The sequence below is a fragment of the Cyprinus carpio genome, chromosome B21 (genome assembly GCF_018340385.1).
Source record: "Cyprinus carpio isolate SPL01 chromosome B21, ASM1834038v1, whole genome shotgun sequence".
Lineage (NCBI taxonomy): Eukaryota > Metazoa > Chordata > Actinopteri > Cypriniformes > Cyprinidae > Cyprinus > Cyprinus carpio.
The window spans coordinates 12,156,747-12,164,214 of record NC_056617.1 but is presented as its reverse complement, the minus strand read 5'-3'; positions in this window follow the sequence as shown (position 1 = coordinate 12,164,214).

The following is a 7,468-nucleotide window of genomic DNA, read 5'->3' as shown; positions in this document are numbered from 1 at the left end:
ACAACCACATGACACTATAGAGAAATTACAAAAAAAATGTAAACCCTATAAGATTTCAAAGTTTTGTGAGATTACAGTGGGTTTTTACCAGAAAGATAAATATGTATTATATTGTCTACAAAACCCTGAAATTGACGGTCTGTATGAATGTGTAAACAGACATTTCCCCGCAGTTCCATTGTGGTTTAATGCAATTACCATGGAGACAAACCATCCTGCAAAATGATCATCACGGAGCATAAACAGTCAGTCTTGGGTAGCAATGCGGCAAACATCTGCAGCACTGAGATGAATAAGTCATGTCAGTCATAATTTGTTTAAACTTTGTCAATAAGACAGCCAAGTGCTGCAAATTATGTATCACTGAGAGCCCGAGATACATAATCATGACCATATGCACAATGTGGAAAATATCAAAGCAATATCTTCTCTTGACCTGTCTCTGAGACCGTAAGAAAAAGAAACTCCAGATAATTACCTGGGTGACAATATTTCACATTAAATTTATAGACAAAAATACAGATAGATAGAGTGAGAGAGTCTATTTGATGGACAGACGGATAACTAGATAGATAGATAGATAGATAGATAGATAGATAGATAGTGTCTATTTTACAGAACAAAAAGATAGAAAAAATAAATAGAAAAACATAATATTACATGGACATGGATGGATAGAAAAATTATAATAAAAAAAATATATAAAATTTACATATGGAAAGAAAGATAGAGTCAATCTGACTGACACACACACACACATATAAATAGATAGATAAAATAAATATATTTGACAGATGGAAGACGGACAGATCAATAGATAGAGTGAGTCTGTTTGACGGACGGACGGATAGATAGATAGATAGATAGATAGATAGAGTGAGTCTATTTGACAGATGGATGGATAGATAGAGTCTATTTGACAGACGGACGGATGGATGGACAGACAGACAGAAATGGATGATGGATAGATCGACAGACAGACAGATATATTTGATTGATTTTGTTAATATAGCCTGCATGAATGTTGATTGATTGTTTGATCCAGCTGATGATGGTGTTTCTTAGCACAGAGAAATCCACAATAGACTGTTAGAATGTCACTATGTAATTTTGCTGCCTTAAAGCTGAAGTTGTTTACAGGTTGGGTTTATCCTTGGATAGACTTCATTAGTTTTGAAGTTTCATTTCAAGGTTTGGGCCGAAGGGAATCATTCTTAGTTCTCACTGTAAATCTATATGTTGGTTATAACAACCCAAAGCAATGATCCCTGCTAAAAAACTTTTTCAGACACAATCACTTAAGATGGCCACTTTTTGGGGTATGAGTGATTTAGAATTTGCTTGGCATTTTCACAGAGGACCTTAATGCTGATCCTAAAACCTCATCATTTGGTCCACTGCCAGCAGAGACTTTTTTTTTTACCAAATACATGTCCATGCCTGGGCCTGTCTATCCCAAGGAGGTCTATAATTCTTAATTTCATGAGGTTCTGTGACTTTAATGACACAGCAAGCTCCATCTGCTTCTTTGGCCCTTGCACTATTTGGAAAAAAAATTACTCATACTAATATTAGGCCTATCAGTCTGATAGATTTAGTGGATATGATAAAGAACCATCATGCTCTGATCACCAGTCCTATGATGATTCTACCAATTGCAAAGATTAAAGGCCAACATTACACTTTCAAAATGACATGCAGTTAACACTTATTTAAAAACAGTCTCGCTTAATTAAACATGCTGCAAGGACATTTTTAATAAACTGTATGAAAAAGGGTTGTACTCTCTGAAAAATAACTTCTGAGATGTCAGAAAGGGCTTTTATAATGTCAATCATTTTGCACGTTCGCAGCAGGCAGTCCAAATTAGATTAAATTTGTAGCATTCTGTGCAAAATGTTTGTCAATTCCCATCTATCAACACCAGCATATACAGACAAACATCCTAAAAGGAAAAGACCAAAAAGTGACAGAAAAAAAGCAGAGAAGCAGTAAAATGAGAGTAAACTCTGGCAATGAAATCAGATTGCTGGAGGGGGTCAAGAGTTCCAAAGTGTATGAAAATGGATGCCAAGCTTGCTTTGCAAGAAAGGTCATGTTCTGGTGGAAGTTCATTATTTACAGTACTTTAATAGAGATTATGTAATTTAGCAAATATGTTTGTGGGTAAGCAGTAATATTTAATTTAATAAAAAATGCATAAATTGAATTCAAGATAAATTCATAGGAAACAAGACTCAATGATTAAGAAAATAATTTTGCACTGTAATTTGTGTAAATTCAGATATTATTTGGTCTTGTGGGATGTATGTAAATATATGTGATGGAAATAGTTTAAACAGGGCAGTACTGTACACAAAGAAACTTATGTTCACTTTAATTAAAAAAATGATCATAGCAGATTATCCAAAAAGTATACTTATGTAACTGTATATTGTCATACAATTAATTAATGCAGCATGCAATCAATTAATACAGACCTCAACATCTTACTCAGTTTTGATGTATTTCATTGTTTTTTTAACATGTAAAATGACCAAAATCTGAAAGAAAAAATAAAAAAATAAAAGTAAATTCAGATATAATTTTGTTATGTGGAATTTATATATGTTGTTATATGTCTGCCCTAATGTGCAGAACGTGGCCTCCACAAGTCCTGTGTCAAAAAAAAGAAAAGAAATGAAAAGAAAACCTGCTTGCGGCTAACTCGCTTCTCTGGATTGAGAAATACATTTGTCATTTAATTAGGATTTTGTCATTTTTTTTAAATAAATTTTTATTGTTAGGTTTACAATTATGTTTTCTCAAAAAGACATTTAATGCCTGAGGTTGGTTAAGTAATTAAAATGGTTGAACACTTGAGTTTGAAGCAGGTCTATAGCTGAAAATAGATTTTGTTCCATGGAAAATGGAAGCTCATGGTCTTCTGCTTTTTGTCCTCTTAGGCTCATAAATTGTTCAGTGGGTTTTGTAAATGAATAAATCAAGTATCCAGAGGTCCTGAATGAGTTGCCGGTAATACATGTGCATCTTTGTATTCCGGTATTTCATATTTTACCAACAGATTTCAGATGTTGTTATTTGACCTTCAAAGACATGCTGATTATAAAATACATGTGGTATTATTTATGTAATGATTTTTGGTGGTATATCCACAATTCTTTCAAGCAGTGTGTTCCTTTGAGAGGAATGCAAGAGGATAAGAAGCTAAAACAGCCTAACATGGCTTGACTAGTGCAGTTTATAGAGCATACAGTATATAAAGCTATAGAGTGCTGCAGCCGTAACATCATAACCTGGAAGACTAATTCACATCTGTCTCCTGAGATTTTCCTATGGGATTTTATAATGTTTTTGTTGTTGTTTTCAATTCATGAGTACAATAAGGTCTATGGAAGCCTGTTTCTGCCACTGAATAAAAAATAAAACAAGGTAATTGTGACTTATCTCACAATTCTGACTTTATAAAACTCAATTGCGAGTTATAAACTCGAGTTATAATGTCAGAATTGCGAGATATGAACTCGCAATTGTGAGAAAAAAAGAACGTCAGAATTGCGAGATATAAAGTAGCAATTGCAAGAAAAAAACTCAGAATTGCAACTTTATATCTCACAGTTCTGTCTTTATTTCTCATAATTGCGAGTTATAAAGTCAGAACTGCAAGATATAAACACAGAGAAAAAAATTCTGAGACTTCTGAATTTTGACTTTATAACTCGCAACTGCGAGTTTATATCTCGCAATTCTGACTTTATAACTCGCAATTCTGAAAAATAAAGTCAGAATTGCGAGATATAAACTCGCAATTCTGAAAGAAAAAATTTTGAATTGTGAGTTTATATTACACAATTCTGAGAAAAAAAGTCAGAATTGTGAAATAAAAAGTTGCAATTACCTTGTTTTATTTTTATTTAGTGGCGGAAACGAGCTTCCATAAAGGTCTGTGGTTAATATAAATTGATGATACTTTGACATTATTTTCTATAAGATAATCTGCTGAAGAATTTGCATTTTCAGTATTAGTGTGTGTAAAATGTCAAAGTATTGTCCAGTTATTTTTCCCAAAGACCCCTGTATTAAACCCATAGGAAAATTTTGAGGGAACCCATGGTGAATTAGTCTTCTGAGTTTTGTCATCACGTCTGCAGCACAGGACCAGTCAAAGCTGATCTGTGAGCACTTGAGAGCAAGTTGACTGTGTCTGCAACCATAGCAATTCACATGCAAGAATATATCTACACCTTATCTGATGATTTTTCATAGGATTTCGTTTATCGTTAATGTTAGATAATTCTGCATGTGCTAAAAACTCATTGATTTCTATTGAATGATGACAGCATTTGAAATAGTGATCGTTCCAAGATGGTAGATGCTTTGATGTGTCTGGAGCTGAATGAAGTATCTCCGTATAGATGTCTATGATATTACAGACTTGAATATGAATTGCTACATGCCAGTCATAGAGGCATGTGTTATTGGACAAATAACATTTTTCATATTTTCTGGACAGAAAATGATACTGAATTTGGGATTTTCCTTAGTTGTCAGTTATAATCATCAAAAAAAAAAAGAAATAAACATTTGAAATATATCAGTCTAATTCATCTCAGTGTGTAATGAATGAATATCATATAACATGGAAATCTTGGCCAACTGAAAAGATATGAACAAGTTGGGCTCCTTTTTGCACATTTTTCTGTGGCACTGAATGGAAGTAGTGAAATAAATACAAGATTTTCTATGATGATAGTTTGCTAATTAAGAACAGGGACCAGCACCAGGTATGCAGCTAGTGTGCAGGTGCCAAGTGGAAGAAGAATAGTTGACCTCACCCAAACATCACTGACTGTGGAAAACTGAAGGTTTCTTCAGTAGAGTAGTAAAGATTTTTAGCTGAAATCACGGTCCTTGGTGATTCATAAATACAAGTCCATACCACATCTTTTCCTTCCCTTGCCTATTTAATGTGTGAACAGCCAACCTCTTTTGCTAAGACCTTTTGTGTCTTGCCCTCCTTGTGCAGGTCAAAACAACTGTCAAGTATACAGAATGAATTCACAGAACTAGACTGAGAGACCAATTAAAGGCCTTTGCAGGTGTTTTGAGCTAATTAGCTGATTAGGGTGTGGCACCAGGTGTCTTCAATATTGATTTTCAAAATATTCTAATTTTCTGAGATACTGAATTTGGGATTTTCCTTATGTGAGTTATAATCATCAAAATAAAAAGAAATAAACATTTGAATATATCAATATGAATGCTATCAGTCTGTGTAATGAATTGATCATATACAAGTTTCACTTTTTGAATGGAATTAGTGAAATAAATCAACTTTTTGATGATATTCTAATTATATGACCAGCACCTGTATGCAGTAGATGGCAGTGGAAGGAATAGTTCACCCAAAAAGGTTTCTTCAGTAGAATAAAAAATATTTATCTAAAATAAATCACCCTCCTTGATTAATAAAAACAAACCCACACTATTAGAGTCAAAAAAGCATATACAGAATTAATTCAAATTCCAATTAATCCACATTGACTCCTGATAATATATTCAGGTCTTATGAAGCAAAATGATCAGTCTGTGTATACGTCATTATGCGACAGAAAGCTCACCTTTTAAACTCTCATTTAGAACTGTTTGCCTGAGGCTATGGATTACAGATAATAATGTTGTAAATAATGTTCAGTTTCTTGCACAGACCGATCATTTTGCTTCATAAGACCTAAATATATATGGTCAGGAGTCACGGGTAATTATTTTGTGTTGCCTGTATATGCTTTTTTGACTCTCAAAGTGATGGTATAGCAGTGGACTTGCATTTTATAAATCACCAAGGACCACAAATTCAGCTAAAAAAACTGTTTTTAACTGTTTAAAAAAAAAAAAATTGTTATTTACATCTTAGATGGCCTGAGAGTGAGTAAATTAACAGCAGTTTTACATTTTTGGGTAAACTAATGCTTTAAAGCTCACAGAGATGGCGATTACATGGGGTGTTTAACTCCTCACAGAGAAATTCACCGTCTCGCATTCCAGTTGTAGATTACATTGTTATTTTCAGTGGTAATGCAAATATCAGTGCACCAAGAGAAATGCCACACACACACACATGCAAACACTCACAGATGGGTCCTGACAGCAGTTACCTTAGTCAGGTTGATTTGACATAAATGTCTGCAGACAGCTCCCAACTGCATCCTCTACACTTCCCTGAGTTGTGCTCTGCTCACAATGTCACCCCCCCCCCCCCCCACTCTTTTGCTAAAAGCAGAAAAGTTTATTTTCACTTGTCACCCCTTGAATTGCTTGCTTACTTTTGTCACTTCAAATTCTCCCCATCATCCATCTGAGGCTCACAAGGACCCACACTTTGTCAAAGAGTTATTTAAGTAAACCCCCTCAAATTGAGTTGTTGATGAAGCCACGCTCTGAACTGAGAGATTTAGAGGACTGAAGCTAAACTGCAGCATCTAGAGTCAGGGACAGGCATTTGTCTTTGCCACAGTGTTGGTGGGACATCAAGGACATTGATGTCTGTTAGCGGGGGAGCGAGGCTCAGCTGGAGGTGCAGGTAGGATGAGGAGATTCAGGGTGACAGCAGTTCCAGGTAGCTGCCGCTGCTGAATCCGTGGGGAAATGCTGAGCTCAGCAGTCTGAAGTGAAGTTAACAGAACAGTCAGCTTGCAAAAGTGCAGGGAGGAGTGCGAGGTGAGAAGGCGCAGCAAACATGACTGAGCAGATGGGAATTTCTTATTGTTTACCAGAATCTGCTCATAAGAGAACGTGCTTTGGTTGTGAAAGAGCTTTTTTTTTTTTTTTTCGCTTGAGCTCAACATTTTTAATATAGAAAAAAACCAGTGCATAACCTCAATTTGTTACACTCTCTTGAAAGGAAAAGCAGAGTTTATACAATATTTGCATGTTGCGACATGTTTGTAATATTCTAAATCCAGCTTAATGTTTGTCTAGAGCCTTTGTGTAAGCTTATAATACACATCCTTAAGCAATTCTGCATGCTTTTTGACCATCTGGAGAAATAAAAGGTGGAGAGTTTTGCTTTACTGCCCATATATTAGGCTTTCAAAGTTTGGCCCTAGATTGTCTACGCCATCAGGGTGCAGTGAAATAGGTCACGATTCCACCATAAAAAGAGCTTCTCTTGGTGATAACTAAGGTAATAAGAAAGAAAACACATTATGGAGTTTTTTAAGTGTTTACTGGGAGTTTATGGGGAACATGTTGTTGTCAGTTCCAATTTAAGAATAAGCTCTTTGAAAGACAGTTTGAGGAAACCAAGAACCTGTAGTGTGGAGATGAAAATTGTGAACCAGAAATTATTATCAAAATAAGGTATTTAAATGAGGAATCAGTTTCTTTAAACTTTGTGTGCATTTGAACAGCCTGTCAGCAAGCTTGCTCTGTGATTTAATGCATCAGTGAAGGCTTTTGATTTCTTTTA